The sequence below is a fragment of the Cupressus sempervirens genome, chromosome 8 (genome assembly GCF_028749045.1).
Source record: "Cupressus sempervirens isolate cs-2001-9-10 chromosome 8, ASM2874904v1, whole genome shotgun sequence".
Classification (NCBI taxonomy): Eukaryota; Viridiplantae; Streptophyta; class Pinopsida; order Cupressales; family Cupressaceae; genus Cupressus; species Cupressus sempervirens.
Window position 1 is genome coordinate 433,185,053 of NC_143125.1, and position 13,509 is coordinate 433,198,561.

Below are 13,509 nucleotides of genomic sequence, written 5' to 3' on the forward strand. Positions count from 1 at the left end.
TTGGATGAAGTAGATGTTGAAGGATATAAGGATAGAAATTAGCAAACTTGTTGTCATACATTATGATAATACAAGTACAATAAATATGTTTAAGAATCCAATGTTCCATTCGAAGACTAAGCACATTTCTATTAAGTATCACATGTTGAGAGAGAAATTTATAAAAAAGGAAATTAGATTGGAGTATGTGAGCACTAAAGAGAAGATTGTCAATATCTTCACTAAGCCTCTTCCCAAAGAGACTTTTGAGTATTTTTGAAGTATGTTAGGGGTTATGCCCCTTCCTGCATCAGCGTAGAAGATGCAAGAGTGCATTAGTCTAGTGTAACAGAGCACCATTGTTTGTCTGGACTGAATGTTGATGCTTCCTATATGGGGGAGTATTTGTGATGGACAGAGTCATCTAGGACTCTTGTTGGATGTTATTTTGAACAGTGTCTTTGGACACTTGAGCTAGTAAGAATCAATTGTTGTAGAGATTGATGGTTGTTGATTATTTTGACATTGATGTCAATGGGGGAGAAGTTCAACATGAAAAACAAGCAAGAACAAGTACAACATGTTTGGGAGAATTTTAGCATGAAAATAGTTTGGGAGAAGTACAACATGGAAAAACATAAAGCACTTTGAGATATATTAATGGGGGAGAATGATTGATGAAGAGGATTTGAAAAGAAAGGTTAACAATCTTTTGCGGTTGGTATTTTTTGGGAACTAGATGTTTTTCATCTATGTTGCCATCAATGCCAAAGGGGGAGATTTTTGGAAGCATGAATGTTGATGATAGTCCTATGGGGGAGTATTGTAGATATGTTATCATAATGATATGTTACATTCATGACTGTGTTTGTCATTGATGTCAACATAGCAATTTTTTTGTGGTATCTGACAGAAGAACAATGGAAAGATCAAGTTGGTATAGAAAGATTGTGGTGTACATTCAGTAGCAAAGTTAAAAGGGAGATACTACTAAGTGTCTAGTATATGTAGCTAACCTCGAAAGCACAATATATTAAGTTTGGAAGAAGTTATCCAAGTTTTGGTAAAGACTTTTATGAGATAGAGTTTACAAAGGCATGTTTTGGTAAACTTCTTATATCTCTTAGCAAAGTTGTTATTTTGAGAAGGTGAAGTTAAAAATATGAAGAAGACAGGTTGATGATGACGTGGTTAAGTTTACTCATCATAATGTTATGTGTACGAAATGCTATTCAAGTTGCAAGGTGGAAGATTAATGTTATCACTAAGTGTAACATGTTCTTAATGTGGTCCTATAATAATTAATTGAGAAGGTGTAACAATCGACTTAGGGAATTGTTTAATGGATTCGATATAAAGGAAGGACATTTTCCTTTATCATGAGGCATGGTATGGTATCAAAGAGAAGTGATTGGAAGCAACACAAAGAGCGGAATGTGAAGTTGAGCAAAGTAGAGCAGAAGTGAAGGAAACTTCATTGTCGAGGTTTTATTGTGTGATCCAAAGTTGGATACTTGGATCTAAGGTTTGTGACGTAGTCTACAAGGTTTGACAATGATTGGTTTGGTTGAAAAAATAGAGGAAAGAGGAACTTAATAGTAAATTACTTGTTTGGGCATTGAGCTCTTCTTGTAATTGAAATTGTATGTTTGGGTAGTGGGCCCTTCTTGCATACATTGTACTATAACTCCTAACAAGGTTAGAATCTCCTAATAGGGACTCATATGTACTAAATGTTGTAATAGAATCCTAATAGGGTCCATCCTCTAATAAGGAATATTTGTATTAGTACATCATCTTGTGGACATCATTCCTACCAGGGTTTTCCCTCTGATTAAGGGTTTCCCTAGTTAACATATATGGTGTAAGTGTCTATGTGCATCTTGTTATGGTTGTTGTTTACTTTGGTTGAATGGATAAGATTGTTTAAGGTTGATAAATATTTTAATTGTTGGATAATTGATTCACACCCCCCCACCCCACTCTCTTAGTTATCTTGGTGGATTATTGTTTCTAACACCTAATGCCAATTATTTCAGAACTTTTGGAAAGTTCATGCTCTATCAAGGGAGATGATTTTACTAGAAAAATTGATGTAGAAAGAGACAAAGGTATCTTCGTGGGTTATTCTACTAAAAGTAAGGCATATAAGTGCTTTAATAAAATGACCAATAGGATGATTGGAAGTGCCAATGTTAAAGTTGATAAATACCTTGAGAAATCTAATGTATCATGCGAGAAGGAGACTAAAAACATGGAGAAAATTTATCCAACACATTTTGTGGGTATTTTTGGAAGCCCCAACTTTCATTTATTTTCACACCCAACTCTTTTTGTGCAAATTTTACCTTTGACTTTTGGTGGTTTCTCTATGATGTACTTATGACATGGGTGTTTAGCAAAAGAGAAGAGAGTTGGCTAACTATGCTAAATAGTGGAGGAGGACCAAAGTCTAGGAAATTTTGGAGAATGGGGAATTAACATCTTTCATGGAGAGGTTTGCATGATGGTAAGCTTGAGGTTACCAAGTTGCTTCTTAAGGGTTGGAATGAGGGTACCTTGGAAATCTCGGAGCAGACCTTCACAATTACTAAAGATCTCATCTCCAAGGTGACTAGTATTCCAATTGTCAATTTTTTTTTTAGAGAGATAAGAAACTCTCACACACTATTGTGGAGGAGTTCCCTAAGTAGGAGCACGTCACTCTGATCAAAGGAGGTAAAACCCATTACCACCCCAAATGCATAAAGAATATTTAGAGATTTGTGTTTCAAGCTATTGTGTATTGCATCACCTTTCATGGTAAGTTCTCTTGGGTTTTTACCCACTGCTTTAGGCATGCCCATCAAGTTTTCCATTCCTTTCTATCTTTACACTTCTTTGAATGATATTATTCATGGTCTTAGGGAAAAAGTTCTGACTAACCCCTCTCTGCACGACAACCTAGTGCTTCTAATTTTATGATCACATTGTGGTTAATTATATGGTCAAGTCTATTGATGAGGAAGGGGATCTAGAGGAAGAGTCTGATGAGTTTGGTTCTCAAGAGGATTGGTCAAAAACTAAGGTTAATGATGATTTACCATCAAGGGACATGGATATTTCGACTATAAAGATGAAAGGAAAGGGGCCCAAAATTCCCATGAAGAAGGTGAAGAAAGAGCATAAATGACCTACTTCAAAATAGAGGAAGATAAAAATGGTCATCTCCTCAAAGGAGGAGTATGAAGACCTCATCTCCAAGGTGATTGGTATTCCAATTGTTAGGATTTTTTTAATAGAGATAGGCAAGTCTTAGACACTATTGTGGAGGAGTTACCTAAGGAGGAGGAGGAATGTGTCACTCTAATCAAAGGAGGTAAAACTTATTACCACCCCAAATGCATCCAAAATCTCTAGAGATTTGTGTAGCATGATATTGTGTATTACATCACCTTTAATGGTAGGTTCTCTTGGGTTTGTACCCACCATTTTGTGCTTTTGAACCATTTTAGACATGCAATCAAGATTTCCATTCCTTTCTATCTTTACACTTCTATGAATGTTAGTATTCATGGTCTTAGGGAAAAATTTATAACTAACCCCACTTTGTATGATGACCTAATGCTTCTAATTTATGAACATATTGTGGCTAATTCTTTGGGTAAGTCTATTGATGATGAAAGAGATTTGGAGGCAGATTTTGATTTTCAAGAGGATTGGCCAAAAACTAAGGATAGTGATGATTTACACTTGGAGGAAATGGATATTTCGACTCATAAGAGGAAAGGAAAGGAGCCCAAAATTCCCATGAAGAAGGTGAAGAAAGAGTTTAAAGGCCCTCCTTCAAAAAAGAGGAAGAACATAATGATTGTCTCCTCGGAGGAGGAGTACAATGAAGAGGACGATGACATAGAGATCCACATTAAGGAGTTAGAAAACAACATGAAGAATAAAGGCTCTACTTCTAGAGGTGACAAGAGGCAAATAAAATGTGCAATGAAAACCATGAGTAGGGACTAGAGGAATCATTGCCTGGTTTCCCCAATAAAGATACAACACGAGTCCTTTGAGAGGGGTTTAAAGAAGAATGACATATATGGTAATAAGAAGGCTATTGAATCCCCTAGTTTTTCTATTCTAAACCCTTTTCCTAGTCCTCCTATCAGAGCCCCTACAATGGATACTTCTTCTAAGGAGAGGAGGGTTGTGTGGAGAACTCCAATATGGATTCTATGCATTTGGGCATTGCCAGAGAAAAGATTGAGATGGAAGTTAAAAGGGACAAGGGTGGAGAGGTGTAGGTTAGATATCTCAATAACCCTTCTATGTTGATTTTGATTGAATCTAGTAAGGAGCCAAACCTAGATGTCCTCAATAATGCTAGAAATAGTCTCCTAGATAATTTTAGGTCTATAAAATGGCTTTTCCATAGGTCACTAATATGAACGACATAATGAAAAATCTCGAAGATGAGCTCAACATTTAGAAGAGCACTAATAATGAGGTATGGGATAGGGTGAATAAAAGTTTCCTTATGGACATGGCTTCTTTCAATAGACTGGAAGCAAAGGTTCTGGAGTTGGACTATAAATATTCTAGCTTGGAATATATTGAGAAACAATACTAACTAGACCTATAGTATCCTAAAGGCTTCTAATGAAAACATAAAGATCCTCATCAACAACTTGGAGGGTTCTGTAGGCGAGAAATCAATTGTGAAAGTTGTAGATGATTACGAGGACCTTGGTGATAGTGAGGGTAGCCCAAGTAAAAGGACCAGGTCTAGCACTAGGAAGCAAGTTTCTTCAACCACTAAGGAGATCATGAAAATAAAAAAAAAGCCACTAAAGAAATGGACCAGCTTGAGTTGTAGGCGACAAATCTCCTAAAGAATATGGCATGATTGGCCTTGGTCTATGCAGTGTGCTCTCTGGTCTTTGTGTGTTCTATTTTCTATTCTATGCTATCTTTTGGTTGTTTCCCTTTATAAGATGGCTTCTTTTGTCATTTTTGTCTTCTTCTATTTTGTCATGTCTTGTCTTTGTGGGCTTAATGGTTTAAATGTTTAGATCTTTGTGCAAGGTTTTAGGTCCCCTTCAAAACCTAGTTTACTTAATAAAAAACATGCATGAAATTATCTCTATTCAAACTCAAGAGCATGGAGCAATTGAACTAAACAATGAAGTGAGATCTTTAAAACCATTTGTGTAACAAGATGAATGAAAAGAACAAGAACAAGATGAATTAAGCTATTAGATAGGGATACCAAGATATGTGAAGTTAAATCATGTTATCGATCATATTATTGTTTATAAGAATGTAAGAGTATAGAGTAGAAGGAAGATTGGAGAGAATACCAGTTTGATTTCAAAACTTGAATAGAAAACACTAAAAGAGGCATTGAAGAATGATGATTGGATAAAATCCAAGGAAGAAGAACTGGATAAAATTGAGAAGAATTACACTTCAAAACTTATTCCCAAAACAACAACCAATAATGTGATCGGTACCAAGTGGGTCTCTAGGAAAAAACTCAATGAAGAAGGTGAAGTAGTTTGTAGCAAATCAAGGTTAGTATGCAAAGGTTATGCATAAGAGGAAGGACTGGATTATGGGGATATTTTTCCTCTTGTAGAAATACTTGAAGGGCCAAGAATCCTACTTTCCTATACAACTTATAAGATATTTAAGGTTTATCAAATGGATTTCAAGGAAACTTTTCTAAATGGAGTACTTGAGAAAGAAGTCTACATAGAAAAACCTAATGGTTTTGCATTGACAGAGAACAGGGACATGGTATGTAAACTTCATTAAGATGTGTATGGTTTAAAGCAAGAACCTAGGGCATGGTATGAAAGGTTACATTATTACTTAATCAAAATTGATTTCATTTGAACAAGGATAATAATGTCTACTTGAAAGTTGATGGAGAAAAAGGTACAAAGTGCAAAAAAAATTATAGGTTAAATCATTTTTGGAGGCAATGACAATACAAGTTTAGCTTTTGCAAAGGAAATGAAGAAATAATATGAGATATCTATGGTAGGAGAGATCAAATTCTTTGTTGGCTTACATATTTCATAGTTAAAAGAAGACATCTTTATTAGTCAGTCAAAGTGCATCAAGGAGATATTGAAGAAATTTGGAATGGAGGATTCAAAACTAGTTTGAACATTAATGGTAAAAATATGTAAATTTCCTAATAATGATGATTCAAGTGTAGTAGATGTGACTCTATATAGATTAGTGATTGGTAAGTAGTATTATGTAGTGTATAGTAGTCTAGATATTGCACAAGCAGCTGAGATTCAATGTTTTAATCTAGTCCTAAAGAGTCTCATATGATAGAAGTGAAAAGGATATTAAGACATCTCAAGGTACTTTAGATTATGGTTTATGGTATGCTCAAAATGATGATTTTTCTTTTGAGAGTGTTAATTGACATAGAGTGGGCATGAAATGTTGATGACAAAAAGAGAACAAGTGGAGGAACTTTATTTCTTGGTGAAATATTGGTGTCTTAGATGAGCAAAAAACAAAATTTCATATCAAAATCTAAAATAAAGGCATAATATGCGAAAGAAACAAAAATTGGCACACAAATTGCTTAGATATAGTAAAACATGGAATGTATTAAGGAAAAGGCAACTAGACCAATAACTATTTATTATGATAATACTAGTGTGATAAATATTTCTATAACTCTCATTTTGAATTCAAAGACTAAAAATATCTCAATCAAATATCATTTCTTGAGAGAGAGACAAAGAGAGTAGATGAGAAGGAGGTAAAGTTGGAATGCATACCAACCAAGGAGCATCTTGCAGGTGCCTTCGCAAAGCCATTACCCAAGAATACTTTTAAGTATCTAAGAGGAAGGTTATGGGTCATTCCCCTACTTGATTATAGCTAAGATGATGTTTATGGAATCAACCCAATGAGATTAATACATATCTTACTAATTAGGTTGATGTTATGCGACTGAGAAATCTACAAGATATGTTTTTAATTTTTGTGGCAGATGGATATTTTGCAACGCCTTTGGCATTATTATCAAAGGGGAAGAAGAATAACTAAGAAGACAAGCATTACTCCTGTGGAACAAAATCAATAGATGGTGAGAGGAAGAAGAAGGATATAATAGTTAAGGGGTAGAAATTTACATCAAAGATGTTATTAGTTATTCTGGTGTTGCCTCAATGCCAAAAGGGGAGATTGTTGGCATAACTAATGCAACGATGATGACCAAAGTTAAGGATAGTTGATGATAGGATGATCAATCATTGTGTTATCATTGATGTAAATTTGTTAATTTTCTTGTTGACTATATTCTTGATATATCCTGCTTAGTAGTGCTTGATGTTGTAGTCTCTTTAAAGTACGAATTTGTTGGCGTGATCACATAGTTTAGTAAATGGATGTATGTAGTGATATTTTGTATGATCACAAAAATTTATGAGAAAGTTGGATTAATTTATTATTTATTTAAGTGAAACAAAATAAATTGAAAGCATAATGAACAACACGCAATGATAGCTAGTGAATGATTTGATTAGGAGATCAAATCCTTGTTGATTCAAGTGATGTGATCATGATATGTTTGTCTTGATTTGTTAGTCTATGATATTATATAATTGTCGAAGGAATGGACTACTGTGACATGTATGTTTTTGTTATAGAAGATTGATGAGTAAATAACAACAAATGTTTGAGCAAGTATGAACAAGTGATGCCAAATCAATGGGTAGACATGATTTAATTGGTTGCAGTGGGTGTTTGTGATTTCCATTTGGTCATAATGACATGGATGGATGATCTTTGGTGATTCTTGATTACTGAAATGATCAAGGTGAATGCATTTTTTAAGGTTTTGGATACGCATTGGAGAAGTCAACAAATGACTAACTATTTACATACTTCATCGATGTGCGATGACATCTATGACTAGCTCGTATATGCAATTATTTGTTCTAGAAGTCTAATACATTTTAAATTTGTTGATTGAGAAGGGATGATTGTAAATAATTAATTAAGGTGGTTGTGCCCTCTTACGTAATGAAATGCATAAAGAGGGATGTAGGATGAAATCCTAAGAGTAGATCATGGGTGAAAGGAGTGTGATCAAATGTAGATGTAGAAGTAAATATGTACTAATGTATTGTTGAGATAAATTAGATCTAATCAAGAAGATGAGTGTCTCTATTCATAGACCATTGTACTTATTGATCCCTAACAAAATCTACAAGAAAAACCCATATCTAGGTAGATCATAAAAAATCTTTCTTGTAAATCATTTATCAAGGTGAATCGTTAACTTGAGTTTAAATCTCTTTGTAGGGTTGATCCTAACTAATCAAATCTTCTAATAGGGATGAGGTAAATGCCTTAACTAGGTGGCTCCTAATAAGGTCTGTTCTTAATCAAACATAATTGTTAGCTCCTAACAGGGCCAAGCCTTTAATAGGGCACATTTCAAAATAGTGCATATTCATGGGTACCAACTCCCATCGTGTTTTTTTCCCTTATTCCCAGGGTTTCCATGAGAAAAAATATTGGTGTCATAGTTGCATTTGTGTCTATGGTTGTTTAAGTTTGTTTCTTATTGATGCTTTCATTTGAAAGTTTATGTTGATAATGAATGATATCAATTAAGTTGTGAAGTTTGATTTTAATTTATATATCTCATAGATTACTAATTCACTCCCTTCTCAACAATCTTTACCTCATCAATGCTATTAGAGGACGTGTACATACTATAGGACCATAATCAAGATAATAATGAAATAAAAATTTCCCTTCCAGGGATAGATAACCTTATACATTGCTTAAGTAGTGCACAATACTTCATGAAGATATACCTCAAGAGTAGGTATCACCATATTTAGATTAAAGAAGGAGATGAATCAAAGTCAGCCTTTAAAACTAAAGAAGACCCATATGAGTGGTTAGTCATACTTGTTTTTGGTTATCCAATGCAAAAAACACATTCGCTTGGCTCATGAATGAGGTTCTAACAAAAGTTTTGGGAAAATGTGTTATTGTTTATCTAGATAATATTTTAGTTTATAGTAAGACACTAGATGAAAACTTAGTGCACATTTGTAGAGTCTTTGAGAGGTTGAGAGAGGATAAATTGTTGATAAAATTGAAGAAATGTAGTTTTTCCAAAAGGGAGTTAGTGTACTTAGGCCCTACCATCTCCCTACATGTTCTTAAAATGGACCCAGAAAAGGTGAAGGTCATGCTAGAATAACCTACCCCAAAGAATGCCATTGAGGTGAGGTCATTCCATTGTCTTGCTAGTTTTTACAATAAATTCATTAGGAACTTCAATAGTATTTGTGTACCACTAACTAAGATAATGAGATGAGATAGAAAGGAGTTTAGATGGACTGTAGGAGCAACACAAAGTTTTTACATGGTAAAGAAGAAGGTGGAAGAGTAACCTATTTTAGCCCTCCCTGATTTCAACAAGGTGTTTTAGGGGGATTGTGATGCTAGTGGTTATTGAAGCTATTTTGAACCAAGAAGGTAAGCCCATTGCATATTTAAATGAGAAGTTAAATTATGCAAAGAAAAGCACTCTATATAGATTAGGAACTCTACAAAATAGTTCATGTATTGAATAAATGGATACATTATTTATTACCAAACGAATTCATTTTGTATATTTATCATCAAGTATTGTAGTACTTGAACTTACAAGGTAAATTAATCAGAGGCACTTGAAATGGGTAGAATTTTTACAAAGTTATACCTTTGTTTTGAATAATATAAGTGTGAGGTCCGATAGGGTCATTGATTCTTTAAGTAGAAGATATATTTTGCTGAGAAACCTATAGATTGAGGTTTTTGGATTCAATGAACTAAAGACCCTATACTCTGAGGATCCTAATTTTTTGAGGCTTGGAAGGCTTGTAAGGAACATATCACCCTAGATAGGACAAAGTGGTTGGATTATATGATCCAAAATGGTATGCTGTTTAAGGGAAGTCATCTATGCATTCTAAGGAGCTCCATGAGAGAGAATTTGATCGAAGAGAAGAATAACAAAGGAATAACATGACACTTTGGTCAAGATAAGACCATTTCCATTATTAGTGAGCATTGTTATTGGTCACAAGATGTGAAGAGATTTGTGTAGAGCTATCGAGTATGTCAAATGAAAAAGGGGCAATCAGAATATAAAGCTTTATCAACCATTACCTATACCATCAAGGTCATGGAAAGACATGAGTTTCAACTTTGTTCTAGGTTTTCCAAGGAACAAAGAGATTGTTTTTTAGTATTTGTTGTAGATGAAATGTTTTCAAAGATGTAAAATTTCATTCATTACTAGAAGACACATGATGTAATTTACATTGCTAATGTATTCTTCAAAGAGGTGCTAAACTACATGGTATATGTAAGAGTGTAGTTTCAAACAATAATACCAAGTTTGTTGGATATTTTTGGAGGACCTTTTGGAATAAATGAAAGACAAAGTTAAATTTTATTTCTGTACACCACCCACAAACTGATGGACAAACTAAAGTAGTAAACAAGAGTTTGGGTAACCTATTAAGATGCTTAGTAAGAGATAAACCCAAGGGATGACACTTGATCCCACAAATACAAAGTTTTCTATTTTGTGAACAAGAGCATTGGTATCTCACCATTCCAAATTGTATATGGAGGTAGCCGAAGGACTGTACCAAAATTGAGGAAGATAGACCAAGGAAATAGGACAAGTGCTAAAGCAAAAGACTTTATAGAGCACATCAATAATCTACATGAGGAAGTACGAGAACATATCAATTAGGTGAACATATAGTATAAGGCTAAGACAAATTGGAAGAGGAGGCATATGAAATTTTGAGTTAGATACGAGGTCATGGTATACATAAGGAAAGAAAGGTTTCTAATGAGAACCTTCAACAAGTTAAAGATGAAGAAGTTTTGCCCCTGTAAGATTTTAAATAAGCATAATTTTAAAATGCATGAGGTAGAGTTGGCATATGGAATCAATATTTCCCCCATTTTCAATATTGTAGACTAAAAAAAGTATCGATAAGGTGGAATAGAGGAGGAAATTATGATGGAAAAATGTAGTATGCGAATATTTTCTTTAGATAAGCAAGAGATTGAATCAATCTTAGATAGCTGCATGAGAAGGAGGTCCAAAAACACATATTATGAGGCATATTTGGTAAAGTGAAAAGGCAGGCCTATGGAAGACTCAACATGTTTATCCAAAATAAAGGTTGACCACATAAGTTTTCCTTAACCAACTGAGATGTGATTGGATCACTTCTCAAATTACCCCATGTGTTTGATGCAGGAGTATCCAATGGTGTTAGGACAATCCTACATCACCCAAAAAATGATTTCACTTATGGATACCCATTTTGGCAAATTAAAGACTCCAACTCTCACATTTCTCTTGCTATAGTATTGGATCAACTTGTTATTTTTAGTAAGATATAATTTTAAGGTGAATGGAGCTAAAAATTTGAGGGAAGGTTAGAAATGGAAGATTAAGAAGTTTGGCAAAAGAATCTAGTCAAAATCATTCATCTTTTGAAAGTTATTAAGGTTTTGATTCTCTAAAAAAATGTTGAGAGTAAGGTTTGAGGTACTAAACAACCTCGTAGGGCCTGAAAAATGTGGGGACAAGCAAAGCTATCCATAAGACCATAGAGCATTGAGAAATATTTTTGACAATGTAAATGGTGTTGACATTGCAGTTAAGTTGTTATAAGTGACACCCACTTATTCAGACAATTAGTATGTACTGACCGTATTATACAGTTAGCAATGTTAACCAAGTAACTTAGACTCTACCGAGTTCTACAGTTGCTACTGACTTCAAGGAATAGTATTCAATTTGCACTAAGTAGCTTCTACCAGGTTGGTGATTATTAGTGTAAATTGAGTTTCTTAGTGTTTACTGAGTTTCTCAATTCAAACCAAGTTCTACAGTGGTTATCGAGTTTGCACTTATAGTGATGTGAATCCAGTGTTGACCAAGCTACTCAGTGTAAACCAAGTGATTCAATTTATACCAAGCTTGTAGTGATAGCATTGACTGAGCTATGCAGTGTGAATCAAGTGATTCAGTTTATATGCCGAGTTTCATAGTATTCACTGAGTCACTAGTGTAGACCGAGTTCAAGACTACTTGGAAGTGATTAGTATGGACCAAGATTCTACATCTATCGAGTGCATGACGATGTTGAGCATTAACAGTGGATGCCAAGTATCAAAACCTCACTGAGCTAGTCTTCAAAACCTGAGTTCCTATAGTTGGGCCGACTTTGTGTATTTTGTGTAAACTTGTATTGTAGTTAACTTTGATGAATTGTAATTTGGATTGGTATATATGAAATGTATTGTATCACATCCTAAGATATGAAATATGTAATGTAACAAGCAGAAAGAGCAGAAGTGAGAAGTAAAAGGCTACACCAATATAAGGAGCAACAGAGATTTATCTATCATAGCAAGGTGATCATTACACTCAAAGGAATCTCATTCAGCAAACCAAGTTGCAAATTAGAGATCAACCACTATTTCATCCTAACAAGTGGATCAATTAAATCCTTTCACAAGGTAGACTTAACAGTCTTTTGTAAATCTCTTTATAGAGTGCATACTTCATTGTATGTTTGTAAATCCTTTTGCAAGGTGGACCTAGCAATCCTTATTGCTTCTAACAAGACAGATCATCATAAGTGATCATTGTAAGCCTTAATAGGCCAACTTTATATTGTAGTACTAAAGCTTGTGGGTACCATCCCCACCCCAGTTTTACTTTCTATTTGGAAGGTTTTCGGGTCACCATATTGTGTGTCAAAGTGTTATGAATGTTTTAATGGTTTCAGTTTTTCATGCATGCAATTAGATCATAATACACATGAAGGATTAATTGGTAAATAAGATTAAGTTTTATAAGTTAATGATTCACCCCTCCCCTCTTAGTAACTTAGCCTATCATATATATTTCTAACAAATGGTTCATTAATTAGAGTCCCATATGAAAAGTTATACCTCCCAGAACTTGGACCATTTTTTAGGAACTGTCTTATTTTAGGACTTGGCTCAAATTTGAATTTCAAACTCTCTGCTTTGGCGCCCAAGTACCAAAGTTCAAATTCAAATTTAACATTTTGGCTCTAAATTGAAAAAAAGTTCTTTTTGGACTCAACTTCGAGATTGGAGGGTAGTTTTTGGGACAACAGGTTGTATTATGGAAAATGTGGTTTTCTAGAGTTTATGTCTATGAGCATGTAGTTTTGATTTCCTATTTGTAGTATCTATGTAAATCTTTTAATTTGATAATAGAAATCTCTTCTTTTATGTCTCGGGTTTGACCCCCATCAATTCCTTACCTCAATGTTGGCCTATCAACTTTAGTAATTTTCTTTTATGATGTCTATACACTATCTCAAGGGTGCTATTTTAGTACAAGTAAAAAAATGACAGTTCTATAGCCACAAATTGCATTTTATTTGAAGTTTATCTCTCCTCCTTAACAAATCAATATTGCATTATACACCGTGTTGCACC